This window comes from Adiantum capillus-veneris, chromosome 9, assembly GCF_014529385.1.
Source record: "Adiantum capillus-veneris isolate H3 chromosome 9, ASM1452938v2, whole genome shotgun sequence".
NCBI lineage: Eukaryota > Viridiplantae > Streptophyta > Polypodiopsida > Polypodiales > Pteridaceae > Adiantum > Adiantum capillus-veneris.
Genome location: NC_140939.1, coordinates 28,182,265 through 28,203,839, shown reverse-complemented (window position 1 = coordinate 28,203,839; position 21,575 = coordinate 28,182,265).

The following is a 21,575-nucleotide window of genomic DNA, read 5'->3' as shown; positions in this document are numbered from 1 at the left end:
GGACCGCCGGGCATTTTTTTCCCTCTTTAGGAGGTTTTTTATATGCCCATTACTCTAGGGCTATCTATCTTTCCATTGCACACTAAGTAAAACACTCTCTATTGTGTGCCTTGAGCTTCCTTCATCTTCTCCAAGTTGTGTCGTTTCTTTGCAACCCTGATTCCAACGATTGGCATCAAAGAAGGTTACGTCCTCTTGGGCTTAGTCGCCAGCTACTCTAGCACATGCCAGACCGCTTTCTCCGATTGTAGTGAGGTTTGGCAAGCATTTGCAGCTCAAAAAATATTTTGGGAGGGCTCATTTCGGCCTCCGTTTCCACTACAGGAAGGTCTGCACAGGCAATTTTGTCATTTTGTGCAAAATTTTTGTCAGTGCTGTTTTCTTCATAACAGGTGTCTTACAGTCTTCTACGATTTGTGCTATATAGCACGTGTTGTTCGCACTCCATTTCTCCTATTTTTGGGCAGTTTTCACATCAGGTGCAACATTTACCTTAGCTGACAACAACACAGATGTCTTCAAGATGTTTGCTATTGAGGACATGTTGGATGGGGACAATTACCCTATGTGGGCTTCTATGATGCAACACGTTCTTGTGTCAAAGGGCGTCTGGAATATTGTGCGGGGAATTGATGTATGTCCTGGTGCTGAGGATGTAGGCGATGTTGAGGATGTTGCAGGTCTTGCTGTAAGGATTGTTGCTATTAGAGTTGTTTTGCCTACGTAGAACAAGCTCGTTGGGATGTAAAGGATGCGTCGGCTCATGCATTGATTGCGTTGTCTGTGAAGCGCACCATTGTTCCTCACATCCGTTCAACAAAATCTGCAAAACAAGCTTGGCATATTCGAGCAGGTCTTTATGCAAGCCGCAATGAGGCTAAAATTGCTTTGTTGTGTAAAGAGATGGAGTCAAAGATTATGCATGAGGAAGATGATATGGACACTTTTCTTGCTGGTGTCAAGGATATCAATGAGCAACTTATTTTTGCAGGTGAAGTCATTTCAGATAGTTCCCTTGTGCAGACTGTTCTTGATGCCTTACTTATACCTAGTGAAGGATTGTAGTCCCCCTTATGAAATCAATTCAATATATAAACACTATTTTCACCCAGCTAAGGACTATAACTCTTATATTGTATAGTGATAGTGTATATCAACTCAAATCTATGATGGTGAAAAATGCAAGACTTCAAGGATCTTTATATGCCTAGTACACTAGTACAGGACATCCAACCATTGACTATCAACTTCTCATTCACATATGCTCATCTTCTTAAACCAATTACAACCCTCATTTGGACCAATGGCTTCATCGCAATAAGCATGACTCTCCAAATTTTCAATTGTTTTGGTTTCGTACCTTTATGTTGGGTAAAGGAATTTAAAAAATTTAGAAGTGGTTACCAAATTAAGAATCACGTTCTGCTCAAAAAAAGGACATGTGACTCTGTAACCTTAGGTCAATTCACAAGAAGATGACTATACCTGACACTCGAATACACTCCCCAAGGATTTGCCTAGCTAGAGGACCACGGTAAGCACGCTGTTTACTACATATAATTACTCCCATCGAGATTTTTTATTTTCTCGATGGGTCCACCGAGAAAATAAAAGAGTCCATTGGGATCCATTGGGATCCGCAGGGAAAAATGAAAAGTTCGATGGGCTAACCGGCTCTATGGGTTTTTTCAAGTCATAATTAAAGTCACATTAACAATTAGCACGATCACGTGATTTTCTTGTGTAATTACAAGAGTGATTAACGTAATCACATGATCATGATTACATCAATGAAAATACCTGGCTCCTACTCCAAGCACAAGATGCAACATAGTCATCTTGACTACCGAAGAAAAAAATTCATTGAAATCCACACCTTTCTTTTGCTTGAAATCCTTAGCAACCAACTAAGCCTTCGAATTAGTCTTGAGATCCTTCACTGTGTATTTCTTCTTGTACATCCGTTGGCAAGGCAAGGCTTGCTTTCCTTTGGCAACTATATCCATTCCCAAGTATCCTTTGTCATAACTAATTTATACTCATTAGGAAGAGGATGGGCTCTAGGAGGGCCTCTTTATTTGCCATGAGATTATGGAGGTGATTAACATTTGGATGAATAGATACATGCCATGTGTGCAAGAATGGTGGGTGTGTAAGATAGGTGTAAGAGTGGTCAAAGTATGCACTTTTTTCCCCAAAAAGAGGGAGGAGAAATTTATGATTTTCGGTCTTCCATAACTCATACATATGATCTTTGATGTGAGCCGAGATTATAGATCTAGAATCCACATGCCAAATTCTTTCCATAGATATGTTACATGGTGTACTTTTGGCCACTAGATTTTAAATTTTAATTTGGGGGGAAATTTGAATTCAAATAAAGTAGCCGTTTTATCTGTTTGAATTCAAAAGTTTTCCTTTGATTGCTTTCTTAATACTAAAGGTTTGACTCCCTTAAACTGCCAAATAAAGAGGCCCTCCTAGACTCCATTCTCTTCCTAATGTCAAATTGCACTTCGTGCTTTTTGTTTTTGTTATCTTAAATCTCAATAGCCTCTAGGTAGCAGGTGGGCTCTTCATAGTTAGTGACCAATAGATATTCTAATTTGGGCTGGAATTGCCAAGGGGCACAAGATACACATGTAGATCTCCTCACTGCCTGATTGTTAGACTTTGCTCTCTTAGGAGCATCACTAGCTCTATCTAGAGCTCTACTAGAACTCTACTAGCAGTAAGTACATCACTAGTAAATTGAGCTGTCTATGTATCTAGACTTGAGGCTACATCCTCAAATCTCACTTTGTGAAACTAAGTCTCTTTCATGGTCTCAAGAATTGTGTAGTGTGGTTAGGAAAGCATCAGGTTTTTACCTATGAGACCTCACAACAAAATCAAGCGATCCATAGAAGATTTGAGGCTAAAGACACACTCAAAAAGACCAAAACTCCACCCATGAAAGATTTACCTTAAAAAAGAACCAAGATCAACTCAAAACTCTTGTGTCAGTGAATATTTGGTGTAGTCTCATTCCAAATTGTGTAGATCATTGCTCTTTTGCCCTATTAGAAACCCTAATTTTATGCTTCAATTTTGAAGAGAATCTTAGACATGACAGAGGGCTTCGGGCATTATCATCCCTCAGAAAAATTATTAGGCCAAGTCTCCTGTTCAGCATTGCTTTGGTTAAAAGTATCTCATATGTAGTGCACTTCAAAAAGCATAAAGAAAGCTTGAGAGGATTCTTGTTCGGAATGCAGTCATTTGGAGACCGTTGAATGCAATAATATATCAACATAGCAGTGACAAGGAAGCTTTGAGTCTCTCTTTTGCTGGTCAAAGGATGTAGATGTAGTAAAATCACTTCTTTATAACTGCTTATGCTAGATTTCAAGCCCAAATGAGCTGGTAAAAATCCCTAAATTTGTGAGAAAATCTCGTTGGTCTCTATGCTTATTTATATTTTGATGCAATAGAATCACTTCTTTACAACTGCTTATGCAAAATTTCAAGCAATTTTTTGTGTCCTCCCTATGATACTAGAGGTTTATCCTTACATAAAGGCAAATTTGGAGAGGATTTTATAGCTCATGCTTATAGCGGGGAAGTTGGATGAATACAGGTTTATACTTGAACTTCCCAATGGCTGGTTTGGCACAAGCCGAAAGATGTGCAGGTTCAAAAGGGATGGATGTTGTGATGCTTTGGATGGATGGACTAAGGGAAATTTAGACCGGACAAAGTGTTTCGGACATTATCATCCCTTAGACATAATCATCCCTCATACAAATTATTATGCCAAAAGTTGTGCTTGGCACCCATTCAACACTGCTTTGGTTGAAAAGTATGCTAGATATAGTGCATTTCAAAAATCATAAAGAGTCGTTGAGGAGCCTCTCTTTCGGAATGCACTCATATGGAGACCATTGATTGCGATAATATATCAACATAGAAGTGGAAAGGAAGCTTTGAGTTTCTCTTGTTTAAGTCAAATATTGTGGTTGTTGATGCTTTACTTGTGATGCATGCTTGATATTGTGAATGGAAATGCTTCAACTGATATGTATGCTGAATGTTGGCTAGATTCAAGGCCAAAATTTTATGTCAAATGTGGTGAACTGCAGAGAGCATAAAAAGTGCTTAAGGATCTTACTCTTTGGGATATGGTGTATCCTTGAGTGCATTGATTGCGGGATTTTTCCCTATATGGCAATGGAGAGGATGATTTGGGTTGTGTCTCTACTCTCTTGTACCATTACAATAAGGGATGTTGGAGAAATATGTTGTACTTAGCAATGCTTTGGATAATACGTGAGCCAAATGTGGTGTACTTTAAAGGGTTGGGCCATTGGATTCTTGGCCATAAAAGGGAAGTCCACCAATTTTGGTAAGAAAATTGAATGGACACCCAAGGTTTAAGGAAAAGAAAAAAAGGGGCTAACTAGAACATCCACAATGAGCAAGAGGCAGCACATGAGAAGTTGGAGATGGAGCATTTGGTAGAGGAGGAGCCTTGGCAAGGCCTTGGAGACAAAAAAAGGTGTAGCACACGTGTTCGATCGGTTTTGGTCCAATCATGTGCAAGATAGTGCTAGAAGAGGGGGATGACCAAAGCAAGAAGGGGGCTAGCTTGGGGGTATACATGACACTTTGGATGGATCAACAAAGGAAAACTTAGACATGATAGAGGGTTTTGAGAATTATCATCTCTCACACAAATTACTATGCAAAATGTAGTGAAGAAGTGCTCCATGGATTCTATGCTAGGGTGATGTTTCTACATCCTACTATATGCAGACATTTGAAGAAGCAGTCTACATGGGCTTCTTCACTTATCGGTCCAAGATCTTTGGCCCTATCATCACTAATCTGAGATCAAGATCTATTAGTTACTCCGCAGTTGTGAAAAGAAATAAATTAACCATCCAATTTATGTCCACTGAAGATAAGGAACTCCACCTCCGATACCAACAAGGTCTAAAGTAGCATGCACAAAGGAGAGTAGAAAGGAAACCTGACCACTAGTTAGCACCCTAAGTAGCTCTGTAATGGACCACACATGCAAGGAGGGGGGGAATGTAAGTTTCTCAACTCACAAGAGCCGGAGAAAGAGCATCAAAAGGGACACCACTCATTTTTTAAATCCAATTGATTGTATCAAACCCCTTTGTATTACTTAGAAACTCCGCGAATTCAAAAGCCATTGTAATATTTTTGACTGGTGGCAAGTCTAGAGGGCTCGAGAGCCTTAAAGTTTGTAATTGTATGCAATTTTTAAGCTTTGTATTGAGCCCAAATAGCTAGAAATTTTCTGCAAAATCTCAACGTGAGTCTACTATGTCTTTGATTCCTTGTGCTTCTCTTGTGCGGTGTTGGATTGCTATTCTGAGCATAACAACGCGTTTGCAGGTGAAAGCTCTTTCATTTAACGTAAGTTTCTCGCGTTGAAAGTGTGTTTTTAGTCGCGCTTTCTATGAGTGATTTAACTTTCTATGCACAATACACACACCAAAAATGGTTTTTGACCTTAGGAATAGGTAGATTACGTCTAGAGGAAGCTATAGAGTGCTTTGACTGCCAAAAATGACTGACCTAAAATAAGTAGTTTATCTTATGCACGATTCCGAGTGTCAAAAATGATATTTGAGTACACGAGAGTGTTAAGAACATTCTACTCATACTAGATATAAAATTTCATTATATTCAAAGACTTGTAGCTATGCCAAATCATCAGATCAAGCTTGCGGTAAGGAAATTGGCATTTGATGTCTGATACACATTTGAGATTGAGATAGGTAGAAGCAACATAGACTTGGGTTTCTAGAGATATTAGCCATCTCTTGTAGCCTCCACAGTCAGTTATGTCCCACGGATTGATAATTCTTATGTTTATGGTTCTTGCTTTGATAATATTGCTATGGTGAGTCTTGGCAGAGCTGACCAACAGCCATTAGCTACAATGCAGCACAGTGGCATGCGGAGCGCCCGAGGGCTCCACCATATCTCAGGATATCTCCAAGCTCTCCCTTCCTTGCTTGATGCCCCAAATGAAGCATGCACTGGGCTATAAAGCCCACATGATGGACCCCTTTCTTTGCATATGGGTTATATTGTGGACACATGGAAATCTCTAAGCGAAAGTCCCCCTTTAACCTCACAAAATCCTTCAAATGAGGCATGCACTGGGCTATAAAGCCCACATGATGGACCCCTTTCTTTGCATATGGGTTATATTGTGGACACATGGAAATCTCTAAGCGAAAGTCCCCCTTTAACCTCACAAAATCCTTCAAGTACTCACACAAAAAAAAATCCTTTTTATACCCCACTTCTGTGTTTGCAGTTTGATCCCTATTTCTCTTTTGAGTTTGCCAAGCCACACCAAAGCCCCAACTTAACAACTTTGACTCAACATAACTCCACCTTACTTGTACTTTGTCGCGCCCACCAACCAAGGCCACCAAAAATTGGAAAAACTTCACCTAGCATCACACTGTTGACAACTACCGTTGACTTAAACTTTAATATCTTGCTGTTCCAAGCTATGATTGATGAGCCGTAAATTACTATGACCTTCACACATTTCATACCTTGCATAAAATCCGTATCTATAAAGCCATAGAGCTGCAACTCCACGTCAGCCCTATAAAAGAGTGCATAATCCAAATTAGCACTCACATCTTGCAAATTGCAAACACTGCATCCAAGTGTGGTTTCTTGGGAGACGTCATAAACTGACTCACAAATCAGACTATGTAGCTCAAGTCTGGGTGTGAGATAGTCAAGTAGATCAAGCTACCCACAATCTTCATGTACATGGTAGCATTATCAAGCACTTGACTTGCATCATTTCCCAGCTTCAAATTCTGATCTAAGCGCATTGCAATTGGCTTACAATCAGCCATACCATACTTTTTCAACATATCCAAAGTGTATTGTCTTTGTGATAGTCATACTCCTTCTTACATGAAAATAACTTCAATGCCTAAGAAATACCACAAGTATCCCAAGTCTTTCATGTAAAATTCCTGCATATGTAGAGCCTGCACGCCCTCAGCTTCACCCACATCATCACCTCCAACAATAAAATTATCCACATAGATACATATTATGACAATTCTTGTCTCATTATTTTGCACATACAATGAATGGTCTGCATCAAACAGTGTTCATAATGAGTTAATCATAATTACAATAGCTAATTAAGTGCAAAAATACTAATTCACCTATTCTGGACTATATTGATAAGAAGAATGAACTCGATGAAGATTCTAAGAAAGCAAAAGATAAGGATGAAGAGAGGGAGGATGAACCAGTAGATAGACATGATGATGATAATGATTCTCCTCCATCGCCGCCTTCAGGATCATCTTCCACAGGAAACAGTCAGCCCAACACAGACCAACCAAACCAGTTTAGGGATCAGCAATCAAGAGATCAACAGGTTGAAGATCAACAACGAGGAAACACTAAAGATTCACCAGTACACCAGTCACAACATAGTTTAGACGTGAAAGGAAAAGGTAAATTTGTGACTGCGATCTTGAAAAGTGATGAGCAACACTCAGTACAAATCATCACGCTGAACAAGAGGCTAAGACATCAGCAAGCTCCTATAACTAGGATGTATCTGGAGTATGATGTTCTTCTTTCTAATCTAGAACGGTTTCAGTGACTATATCTTAGTGCCAACAAAATGATCCAGCATTGGAAATCAACCACTTTTCATGATCAGGAGTGGTGCCAATTACCCAAGCATCCTAGTAGAATTCAGCTGCTAGAGAGAGTACTTTGGGCACTAAACTCTGATGATAAACTAGTCAATCCACACTGGCAGTGGCAGTCTACCGTAGACTGTCAATCCCTAGCCATTGAATTAGAGCTCTTGCTTGGGAACATGCCGACTTTATAAATGTATGAAAGAGATCAAAAATCAACTGAAAGAAGTCCTATTGCAAATGAAAATTGCCAAAGAAGTACTAGACTAGAGGGTACAAACTATTATTGAAGATCAGACTTCCAGTAGTAAGGGAACGCAAACTCAAATGACAGTAGGGGAACACGCAACTCCTCTTCAAAGATTGTTTCAACTGGTTTGAGTCACAAGGAAAATGATACAGCAAGAGAACCAGGCTGTTCTCAACTTTCTGGACTTTGTACCGAATTCCCCAGTTCTCCTGTATGCATTGTTAGCCAGGGAGATTGAGCTGCCTAGGTTTTTCCCAGCTATGTATCCTCAACATCTAGAACCAGTGGATCAGCTCACATACTATAACATCACAAACGATCTTCAGGATTGGTATGAGCAAGCCACTATAGAGTGGAAAATTTGGCAAACACTGATCAATGATGCTCTCCAATTAAATGATGTTTTGGAACTGCAAGGAAAAATGCAGAGGATCAAGCTTTTGTATGGGACAATGAAAAATATAGCTCAAAGGTCTCATCAAGATCACAAATCAACTGCTTCAACTTACTGTGGAGTCCTCTAAGATTCCTGAAAAGGATATTAGGGCTAAAGCAGGTCTGGGGCCACAATACAGAGAAATGGTTGAGATACTCTTCGAAGCTAGGAATAAAACAAATCAGCCTCTCCCAGAAGGATGGATCCACACAGCTTCACATTGTCATAAATTGGCCAGATGCCATTTGACAAAGGGTGGACGTACGCTGTATGATCTCGACACCAAGACATATAAATCTCTTACACCTTATGAATTGGAAATGTCCACAGCAAGGAGGGATCAGCTTGAGCAGGAGGCCATTTATTGACTTATCCAAAAGGACAATACTGGCGCTGGAACTTCTGAAGCAATAGTACAAAAGAAGGGAAAGAGGAAGCGAGTTCAGTGGAAGGATACTGGGTAGTTCCAACTAGGAATCAGATGGAGGATTTTCCCAGTAGGGCGCTAGAATTTCGTTGCTAGACACCCTTGGAATTACAATGATAGGGATGTCAAGCACTCAACAAGCATGAAGTATGGCATAAATCTGGCAATACCAGAAGGGCTAATGACTCCAAAGGAGTACTATTTGAGGAACATCGGCCAACCCATGAGGAACATTAGCCAGCTTAGCAAAACAGACAAATGGGTTTAGGGTTTGGACCTCAACCAAAAATCTAGATGGGTTCCTCAACACCATTTTAGAATAAGGTGGTGGATTTTTTTAGAAATTTTGGAGTTATACCAAAATTCAAGAAAGGAGGGAAGGATGTAGAAGGCAAAGACAGCCAACAAGCGACAACTGTCTCCTGAAAGCCGAACAGTGGATCAATCACACAGTAGTAATTACCACAATAGGTTACTACAGTAACTTTAGAAGTCTATAAATAGTACCCATTACATTGTAATGGGCCTTTTTGCTTCTTACTTCTTAGTCGAGCCTTCTAAGTATTTCTTGAGCTACAATCTTTTTGCCTGTAATTTTTCTTTGTAATCAATACCGCTACTGTAATCATTTGAGCTCCAATCCATTACACCTTCTACTCGTTGTTCCTGTACTATGAATCTGAAACTACAAGTATTTTTCATTTGTCCAGTCTGTCTTTCATTTCAGTATACTATTTCTGTTCAGATAACTATTTTAGTTCAGTCTCTAGTCTCCTTTCCAATTTCACTACCTGAATTGACGGCTTGGCAGTAGCTTTGAGTTATAACACTGGAATCAGCTATCTGAAGAGATCAGATCCAATTCCAGTAAGCTCCCGAAAAAACATCGTTTAAGGTCTCAAAATTCATCCGGAAGCTAGGGGTGTCTAAAATCGACAATTTGAGAGAATTGTGAGAAAACGGTCACGGTTTTGGACATAGTTTCAAGTTTTCCCTAACCAAAGCACTTGAACACACTAGTCGAAGTCTTCTTATATCAATATAGATATGTTAAGCCCAGAGATCATGTCTAATTTAGACTCAAACTCAGCTTTAACGAACTTTGAAATCCCAACCATAGAGAAGCATTCGCCTTCAATGGATCTTCCAAACTTGCAATTGATAAAGACCAAGCTTGTTGAAAGAGTTTCAATAACAGGTCATGAGAGTGAAGGACTATATAGATACTTTGACGATAGAGAGGTCAATCTGAAGATGCTCAGAGCCCTACCCAAAAGAGCTGACGAATTACAAGCTCTTATATGTCTATACATATGGACTGTACTAACAATGGAAGTCTATAGCTGTTGACAAGTATGGACGAGAATACATAGCTGTAGAAAGCACAAAACCATGAACTACACTAGAAAGAGGTTGAGATTTTTTCAATGAAGGACCACAAATGCCTCCAACAAACATGAGAATTCCAAAAAGGGGGTCACTTGGATTCCCTTCTAGAGTGATAACGAGAGATGATTTGATCACAAAGATGACATGCATGCATTCTCAAGGACCAATTTCCAACCGAATGACTAATCCCTTTGAAGAAGAACCTAGGCATACTAGAAGACCTGAAGCAAGAGAAGGATTGGGAGAGTCTATGGTTAGACTTGTAGACAACTGACGAGATAGGCCATCCCAGATCCAAAAAAGGGTAAATAGGAAATACACCGGAGATAAAGATTCAAGAGATCACGTAGCGGCTTTTAGAAGAATAATTGAAGAAGAGGAAGTTTTGGATTTTGTAACACAGTTTGTGGTATTTGAACTGATTCTAGAAGATGATGCGGCAACATGGTTTGACTCAGTGTAAAGATGTGATTTTGAGACTCTAGACAAGCTGTTTGAAGAATTCATCAAAGAATTCTTGCAGAAAGGCATAGCTCACAAAACGGTATAAAAAATTCACAGATTCAAACAAAAAGAGGATGAATCAGTATGCAAAGCGGCATTGCAGCTCAAGAGATATGACAAGATTTGTCCAAGAGCGGAACTACCTACGTAAGCACGGTTGATGTTGATCTTTATCTAGGGAATGAGACATGAGGGTCATCAAAAAGATATGCACATGATAAGGAGCTTGATGCTAAACGAATTGATCAAAGAAGCTCTTTATTTGGTGCATGTGAGAAATATAAAGAAAATGATTGTACGAGTCAAGAGGACGAGACATCCTCTTAGCAGAGTGATTCACAGATGAGTGAGTCCATTGCAAAATTAAACCAGCGACACCTATCGATCAAGAAAAGTTTATCAACAAAATGGTCAAGAGGTTAGCTCCTCTTGTAAATGCTGATCCAAGGGAGCTTAAGTGGCACAAAATTGAGAGAAAATTGAGGAAGCATCTAATAAACAACCACTAGTACTAGCTACAATGTGTTATAACAACCAAAGTGGGTACTTCCCTTCAAAGTGATAGAAGATGAGAGAAACACATGGAATGGTGAGGCTGTTACAACCTCCACCTCTTACGTTTTGACCTGAACAAAGAAGGTATGAAATGGACAAAAGGACATTGTGTTTCATTGTGAATAGAGGCTTAGCTAGGTCAGAGTCTATTTACAACCAAGAGGAATTGCAAGAAGAAGCTCCTCAAACAGAGATAGATTGTCACAAAACCCATGGAAACCACTTGGTCAAACAATGTTCTCAAAAGGAGATCACACAAGTAAACACCTATTGTTTTGATTGTGGAGTCATTCACTTGATCCCCAATTGTCCAAAAAAACCAAACCAAGTCATCGAGATTGCAATGAATGTCTCAAGAATTGTTCAGCTATCCAGTAGCTCGGAAAATAAAAACATTGAACAACTCAAAAATAAGTTGAGAAGCATGAGATAGAGAAAAAAAAATTGACGTGAGTATAGAGACGGGTGAACCAAAGACCAATGCACCTAGTCAAAAAACCAAGAGTAAACAAAATAGTTGGAAAGCTAGAAAGTCTAGGATGAAAGCACGTAGGAAATGAGAGCAGAAATCCCTGGCTGAGAAGCTTACCCAAGCTGAAGACAAGATAAGACAACATGAGGAAAGGGTTGCACCTTCTCTTCTGGAGGCAACTCAACCTCCAGAAGAACCATACATAGAAGAGAAATCGAGAAGTGCTAGTTCAAGAGGATCATGCTGGTCGAGAAGGTTAATGAGCCATTAGACACCCTCCTAAAAGCCTATGAAACATGGATCAAAAACAACCAAACCCAAGCACATAGGTGGATTACATATCCATATGTGGAACTAGAAAACAACAGGCTTGAAATGTGCAAGAAAAGGATTCAAACAGCCCAAGCTTTATTAGAGCCACAAGTTGGAAAATATGAGGGTGTGATCCTTGTCCCACCTACACTAATAATCAAACCAAACAAGGAATAAAAAGATCTAGATTCCAGTCATGAGCACGGACAAAAGCTTAAGTATCTCGCATTAGAGCCAAGGATATGTTGAATACCACGGATAACTCTTCCGAACGATGTCACATAGCTATACCTGAGATATGTAAAGAAATAGATGGTCTTGAAGAATTGTGGAAATAAGTCAGAGAGGCCAATGAGGTAAGTGAGATAAGCAGTTGACTAAACTAGACGGGTGATGGAAGAGGAGTGTCTCTTCCACCAATAGAGGAATTTGAGACTGGATCTCAAATGAACCTAGAAGTGAAATCATATTGGGGAGACAATGGATCTGTACAGTCTATGGACAGTCAGACCCATTCGCTAAGAACACCACCGTCCTATATGGGAGAGTACAAGGCGAAGTCAGACGTTGCTGCAGTACCATCATAGAGATTGTCTCCCAACAAGGTCATCTATCCAAAAGGATTGATAGACTTTCTCTCAACATCAGTCACCTGTATGATAACGTTAGCCGAGCTGCTCAGAATGCGACCAAACATGTGGGATACTCTGGGAAGATACCTAGAGAGTTTGGCATTAAAAAACCAATGACTCAAATCAAGGAAAGGATTAGAGAGCTGGAAATGCCTCAGCTAGATGCTAGACCAGTGCCACTAAACAAGGGCCGAGTGTATTATGAGGGAGAAGGTGGGAACACCACTCTTCCCGTAGAATTCTGTTAACTGAGTCAACGTCAGTTTTAACAGAAGCTGCTAAAGACTGAAGATGTATGGATGCACATCGAAGATCAAAGTGAAGAAGCAGTAAAGATTGGAGTTAAACACTTTTCACATTTTTCCAAAATGGCCATTGTAATTTCCTGATTTATTTAGCCATTGTGATAATCGTAACGTGTTACGGGATCAATAAGAGTTCCAAGATGTAAAGCATAGGTCACTTAGTGTACCTAGGTTACATATACAATAAGTGTGGAGTCTCAAAGGTCTTGGGTGTCGGACATTACACATTTTAGACCTTGGCTAAGGTATAAAAGCCAACTTTGTAAAGATCTTATTAAGTTTTTTGGATAAGAAATACACAGCGTGAGCTAACGGCACTCATTTCTCTCCTTCTCGCGCTTCCTATGCTCTCCCCTATTGTCACATTGTGAATGCGTTTGTTGTATTGCAACCGCAGGTAAGAGCTCTACGCATTGACATAAGTCATTCACAGTATTTCGTAGCTTTTGGCGTCGTCGACCTGCGGCCTAATTTCATCATAACTAGGAATTTACACTTTTAAATCAAAAACTAAACATAGGCGGGGTATTGGGGCATCATTGCTAAGCATTTAGATGCATTCTGGGTCGAAAACGACTAGGTCAAAAATCCACTGCTGTTAATAATCGCGATTTTAGAACTTGACCTAAAGTGGGATTTGAGGGCATAGGCATGTGTGCTTAGGTCTTGTAAACTTGTCCTAGAAGTTTTGTTACGTTTGGATGTCATTTGATGCTGTAACGGATGTGATTTGCTTGCCGATGAGCGATTGGCTTTTGGTGATTTCAGTCACTTGAGTGTAGCCTGAGTTAGATGCGAGTTGTTAGTTGTTTTCCAAGAGATTGACAACCTCTTGTAGCCTCTATGCACTAGTCGAGTTAACTTCGTCTCATGGTTTGAAAAATTAATTGTGGTTATCGCTAATACTACACTAATATATGATGGTGAGGTTAGACATGCGTCCCACATTTGGCACCGTTTTCGGGGACGAATAGATCGAAACTAGAGAAAACACGAGCATCTTGTGTAATTGTCCATTAACTTCCTTTAGGTTCACCTAGAGTAAAACTTTCTTTTAGAAACCGCATTGCTTAAGATTGTCGTCTTTTGCTGTGTAGAGGTAGCTTGGAAGTAATCGTACTTGCTGAGTGCCTTTAGGATTGTAGATTTAGATTAGGATTTGGGGAATGATTGAAAGGTGAGACAAGTCTTAAAATCAATGCTCAAGAAACCATAAAAAAAAAGAAAACGAATGTTTGTGGATACTTTCCACAACCCCATTGCATGAGAAACTAGGAGTAGGGTAAGTAGGATCCAAAGTGGATTTCATAGCATTGCTCTCTCTGAAAGAATCAAGAGTGAGTTGTTATGTAAAGTTGAAGAATTTTAGGTCTACGGCTAGAAATAGCACGAAAAGACTTGAATTCACTCAATCCAACTGGGGAGTAAGCCTAAGAAATGTCCGAACCAGTAGGTAAGCTCAAGGACACTTCGAGGTAAAAATTTCAAGTAGTTGACCAAAACTCAGATTATTTACTTTTTCTTGACTTTTTAGGCCAAACTAAGTTTTGACTTACTTTATAGGCTCAAAAGAGATCATAAAAAGACTGTTTAGGGAAAAAGTTGAAAAAAGTTATCATTTTAGGTCAAAAGTTAATAATCCCGATTATGAACTTTTGGCTCAAAACTGATCAAGGTTGATGCCAGTGATTCATTACATGTGTACAAACAACTTTTGTAAAGGCATAAAAGATCTGGATCAGAAAACAATCTAAAAACTTGGTAAAAGCTGAAATCTGACTGATTGTCGAGAAATTGAGTATGACTGGATGATCTTGTTCAAATTAAGTTTTAACTTGATTCATAGGCTCAAAAGAGACCATAAAAAGACTCTTTAGGAAAAAAGTTGAAAAAAGTTATCATTTCAGGTCAAAAGTTAATAATCGTGATTATGAACTTTTGGCTCAAAACTGATCAAGGTTCATACCATTGACTCCTTGCATGTATACAAACAACTTTTGTAATGGCCCAAAAGATTTGGATCACAAAACAGGTCAAAAACTTGCAAAAAACTGAAATCTGACTGAATGTCGAGAAATTGAGTCTGACTTCATGAATCTTGTCCACATTAAGTTTTAACTTGATTCATAGGCTCAAAAGAGATCATAAAAAGACTCTTCAGGGAACAAGTTGAAAAAAGTTTTCATTTTAGGTCAAAAGTTATAATCGTGATTATGAACTTTTGACTCAAAACTGATCTAGATTGATACCATAGACTCTAAGCATGATTGAAAACATGTTTTGTGAAGGCTCATGAAGTTTGGATCACAAAACACACTAAAACCTTGATAAAAACTAAAATCTGTACTGAATGTTGAGAACTTGAGTGTGACTTGGTAAATCTTGTTCAAATTCAGTGAAACTTGACTCATAGGCTTATCTTGATGTGTTAAACAAGTGTACATGCTCAGATGACCAAAAATCACCAAAAGTAAATAATCCCGATTATTTACTTTTGAGAAAAAAAATTCTCAAAAAAGAAAACTGGAGTAAATAATCGCGATTATTTACTTTTGCTTTAGAATTGAGAAATTTTGCACAACTGAGTATACCACAGGGTCAAGCACATCAAGTAGACTCCAAAAATCAAAATTGGTGAAATTTGAGACTTAAGCCAAATTCTTGGAATCAGAGTCTGCGCGGACACTAAACAGTTGATAACTTAGACAAATCTTGATCAAACTCAACCAAACTTGTCCAGAGACAACAACAAGGTAACTACTTGGTAAAGCAAGCTTAAAAAGGTGTAAAAACTGAGAAAAGTAAATAATCGGGATTATTTACTTTTGAGTCCCAGAAACAAAATTTTGGACTTTTGAGCTTTTATAGTGTTAGAACAACATAATACAAGGCCACTGGTCAATTTTGGGTTCCATCGGATCTAAATTGGTACCTCTTAACTCAATTCAAGTTGTAGATTAGTCCTTTAGCTCCTTGCGAGGATAGAACTTGGAAATCTCATTTGCTGACTCACTTAGCTCAGATTGAAGAACCAGGTTGCAGGCAAATAATTGGGAGCTTGATAAGAGCTGAATTCAAGTCAAGTGGAGAAAACGGATAACAATCTAATCTGCAGGTTTGGTTATTCAAGGCCTAGATTTTCATCATTTCAAAGGCTGCAATCAATTCTGACACTTTCGAGCTAGAGTTAATCAACTCTTGTGAGCCTAAGAGAAATCAACTGCCAAAAGTACTTTGGCAAAAGCAGTCTTATCAAACTTGAGCAAATTTTTTTTTAATGCTCATCCTAGTATTGCCTAATGATGTCCTTGTCTGATCTTTGTGTGAATTGTGTGGTGCTTCTTTTGATGTCTTTACACGATATTCTTTGGATTGCATTGTATTAGCTATGCACATAGTTCCAGATTGTTGGAAGCTAAGCAAACACTTGTAGATGGTTGGAATTAGCTTTCTTAGTACCTACCTCTAGCTACGTAAACATTGCACACACTTGCAAATGGGTAGTAGGAGCTTCTTCAGCACTTGCCCCTAGCTATGAAGACACTTGTAGATGGTTGGCAACATCTACCTCTAGTGAAAGGAAGCTAAATTACCAAAGTTGAAGGAGAAGACGCAACGTTCATGCCTGACTAAGAATCCATGTCGTGTCTCTGGAGAAATGAGGAAAAAGAAGCATTACACAAAGAAAAGAGAGAGAGAGAGAGAGAGAGAGAGAGAGAGAGAGAGAGAGAGAGAGAGAGAGAGAGAGAGAGAGAGAGAGAGAGAGTAAAGTAGTTGCTCTTCAGACTCCAATCATGACAGGTTAACTACCACGTTCTTGGGTCGTTACACACCAATATTTTTTTTCAAGCCAATTTTTATGATGAAAATGTTCCGACATAAGATGTACTTTTTTAGATGCTAAAAACCTATGTCCGGGATAGTGCTTTTCAATGCACCCTACCATGCTTCTACCCCTACAGTGTAATCACACATCCGGTGAAGCCTTTATAGAATAATAATTGCAGAATGTGGAATCAGTCTAAGGGTAGATAATCCTCAAGGGGCTCACTACTCAGTACGCCCAATATAGCATGTGCTCACAAGTAATTTAAAAACCCCCTTTTTAACATGTTTCAATGAATAAAATGACCCCTTATTTTAGGATTTCTTTTCCAAAATAGAAAATAAAAACAACTTATTTCAATGTATCTCGAGTAAATTGCCTAAAATTTTTGCATTTTAAAAACCTCCCTACTTAACTCACATGGTACATTAACATGATTACATAGTGCACCCCCCAAGAGTTTCCACAACTTGAATAATCTACATCTTACCCACAAATTGTGTAAGTCACTAGAACGAAAGTGGGTAACACTTGATAAGGGCAAATTTTGGATAACCTACACCAATATGGAGCTCAGCCTTAAAGTTTAAATAATGCATCAAATCTAGTGGCTAGGAATAGATGCAGTTACACTAGTTGAATTCGTTAGTTCTTTGATTTTATGTAATCTTTGGCTGAATATAGTGAATGTTCTGTCCACTCACTCGTACAAAGCTTCCTCTGCTACTCATGCTCTGCACTTCAACTCCTTCCGATCTTCTTGATTACCAAATAATCTTCTTGTAGAACCTAGAGAAGTTTTTGTGTTGCCCACACATATGACTCCATTAATGAACCTAACCAATCCTCTCGAGCTTCGTCACAAATCACTAAAGGAGAATCTTTGTAGATAAAGGAGAATCCACTATTGAACCAATAGCTAGCTCCTAAAGTCTGAGGTTTGTTGATGTTTAGAGGGATGATAGATCCCTCGTCCCATATTTTGATTAACTAATAAGTGAATCCATTCATGAATTAACTACCTTGAAATGTTTTGCATGTCCCCGGTGAGAAAAGAGAACCTTGTGCTTACGGGTAATTATCATGCATTGGATGAGTTTTGTGCAAATAAAAAACTTCAAATGTTTATTCATTTGACATATTGATGCGCCACATTATTCTTAGATGAAGCATTATTCTTACAACCAGTCCTCATCTCTGATATATCAAAGTGTCAAGCTCTCTCTCTCTCTCTCTCTCAAACACACACACACACACACACACACACACACACACACACACACACACACACACACACACACACACACACACAAATAGGAGCAGAAGCAACGGGTAGCTTGAATATTGCAGGGAACTAGGCTGCGTGAGATCTATAGGAGTATTTTCACTTCTTACTGCATATTAAGCTAGATCTAGTATAGCTTATATCTGCAACGCAAATATGCATGTATGTTGTATAGCTTCCCATGTTTTTGTTGTATTTCTTTAAAAGGCAAGCTGCTCTCCCAGAGCAGCAACGGAGCGGAGCGTCAATGTTCTTCAATATATTGGTCTAGGGCCACAATATCCCTTGGCACTATATTGCGCCTCCTCCTTAGTTCCCAGAGGGATGACATGCACGTACTAGGTGAACGCTATTCTAATAAAATGGCACTATTGGGATGCCCGCAAGTAGGATATTCTGAATATGGCATCGTTTTCTGGATTTCTCTTACGGGGTCATTAGCTTTTAAGCACAAAGCAGATTCTTTCCATGTCCTTGATCTAATTAGGGCATGCAATGAATTATATGCAGCCACACCACGAGTGCTACCATAACGTCATTAACTTGATAGGGCCCCCCACCCCATGCAGCCGAGCCCCATAGTCTAGTGGTAGAATACTTGGGCCGCTCACCCGAGAGACCTAGGTTCGAATCCTAGCGGGGCGGTCTAAATTTTGCCAACCCTTGACAAAAAGATAAAAGAATCGACAGTGGATCCTTATCTTAACAATAGAAAAAACTAGAGATCTTCGTTAGCTAGCCTAAGATCTTACAAAAAGAAAGAAAAAGAAAAACATTATGACTTTGGACACTTGGATTTTAATTTAAAAAAAGTAGAGTGCTTCGTTAGCTAGCTGTAAATTCGCATGACTACATGGCCATCTTCTGTGCCATTCATCTCTTGACACCATGTTTGGACTCGATCCGAATCTCATCGTGAATGCTCTCTTTTGTCGATGTACGGCCCATTTTCTACAAGAGCCTTCACAACATTCTTAGCGCAATTGACTCGTGTCGTTACCTTTGTATCCACCTCCAAGGTAGAGAGAATCCCGAGAGCCGGTGTTTCCCCTTGTCCTGCCTCTTCTTCTCGTTCCCTTTAATTGTATAATGATATCCCCTCTACTCGCTGCACGTAGATCCTCCTTTTTAGTAGGTTTTTGTCGGCGCTTTTTCTTTAAAGTGCCGATGTCCGGCTTCGACTGCAATGTGGAAACCCTTGCAAGTGACGTTGCACATCCACTTCAAGTTGCATCTGACCCATGAGTTCATGTGCCAAAACTGATCGAACACGCATGCTACACCTTTTTTCGTCTCTATGGCCCTGCCAAGGGTCCTCCTCTACCAAATGCTCCCTCCCCAACTTCTCATGTGCTGCCTCCTGTTTACTATGGATGTTCTAGTTAGCTCATTGTAATGGTACAAGAGAGTAAAGACACAACCCAAAGCATCCTTTCCATTGCCATGTATATAGGGAAAATCCCGCAATCATTGTTCTCCAAGATACACCATTTCCCAAAGAGTAAAATTCTTAAGCATTTTCTGTGCTCTTTGCAGTTCACCACATTTGACATAAAATCTTGGCCTTGAATCGAGCCAGAATTTAACATAAATATCAATTGAAGTTCGCAATATCGAGTATGCGTTTCTACCAAAGCATCGATGACCACAATATTTGACTTAAACAAGAGAAACTTAAAGCTTCCTTGCCACTTCTAAGTTGATATTTCATCGAAATCAATGGTCTCCATATGACTGTATTCCAAACGAGACGCTCCTCAACCACTCTTTATGCTTTTTGAAGTGCACTATATCTAGCGTAATTTTGAATGAAAGAAGTGCCGAGGACGACACTTTGCATAGTAATTTGTGTTGGGGTATAAAGCCCAATGTGGTCGCCCAGGTAAGTGGGCGGGCCGCTACGTATGTACACATATCCTTTTGTAAAAACCTAATAAGAACTCACTATGCTCTACACATTACAGTAGAGCGAGTTCACCATATCGTCGTGCTCTTCTTCTCACACTCTCTCTCGCGTCGCACCTCCGCTCGTACTCCTTGAACTCGCTCTACTGTAATGTGTAGAGCATAGTGAGTTCTTATTAGGTTTTTACAAAAGAATATGTGTACATACGTGGCGGCCCGCCCACTTACCTGGGCGACTACATTGGGCTTTATACCCCAACAACCTCCCACTTAAAGTCCAATGTGGTACTTTAAGTGTGAGAGAAGCTACTATACAAGCTAATATACAAGAGATGTAGAGAAGTGATGTACTACCCTACACCTAACTGCTTGCGAAAATGCGCAAAGCTCTCTGAATTTCATTCTGAGGTCATCTCGGCCACCGTTCGGCTTCGACAAAGGTCTACGCAGGCCATTTTCGACTACGTGGTCTCGACGGGTGCAGATCCGACTCTGCAAATTTGGGGTTTTTGGCCTACGACTGCAGGTGCTGAGGATATCGACACTCCCAGAGTGTTGATTTGTGGCTATCTACACATCGAAGGACGGCTCACAGTTCTTGGAGGCGTGTCACATACGACACGGGCGCATCTACACACAGGCTGTAGGCGACATCCACTAGTTCATCAGGTAGCTTGTATTTGCTGCTTGATATTCCAGATTTCATCCTGACATTGCAGGTACTTCCACATGGCATGTATTGTCAGAGATGATGTATGTTTGTTGAGGGTTTGCTGGCTATGAGTCACTGAAGCGGTTACAACATATAGTGGGAAATTTGTGGATGTATGACTTTGTGGGAAGTCTATGTACTGTCAGATTTACTGCAGCCTTTGTTGAGGGTTGAGTGAGGTTTTATTGAGCTGGGGGATTCTCGAATGTTGAGATCCTTTCGGTGATACAGGTCTTGGAGCGATCCCTTGAGCACCCTTAGATAGGCAGCTAGGATGTATTGACTGTGAGTTAGACAGTTGGGATTGCATCTTTGCTTTACTGCCGTTGAGGCATTGTCGCAGTTTATGCTTATAGGACAGTGACAGGACAGTCAAAGACAATATAGGTGCAGGACAGGTTTACCCACAGCTTACAGTGTCAGAGAGACAGTGTTTTTGAGCTATTTTTTGGTCTGTTTTTGAGTACACCAGAGCCATTTTACAAAGGATACTCTGCCAAAATTTCTGCAAAATCTGAAGCTTTCTTGGTTCATTTGACAGGTTGATATTGGTTTAGAGGTCATTTTACAGGGGAAACTCTGCCGAATTTTTCCCAGGAAAGTAAACCATTGTGAAGCGTAGCTATGGCTGGATCACAGGACACTGCTCTTTACAATATCAAGAAGTTGGATGGAACCAATTTCCCATTGTGGAAGAAGCATATTTGGCACGTGCTGGTACAAAAGAAGCAGATAAAACCTATAAAGCTCAAGGGGATAAAACCAGAAGATATGGACGAAGATGAATGGAGCGAAATGGATGAATTGGCACTTTCTACCATTAAGCTGACTTTGGTAGAAAGCGTTTACT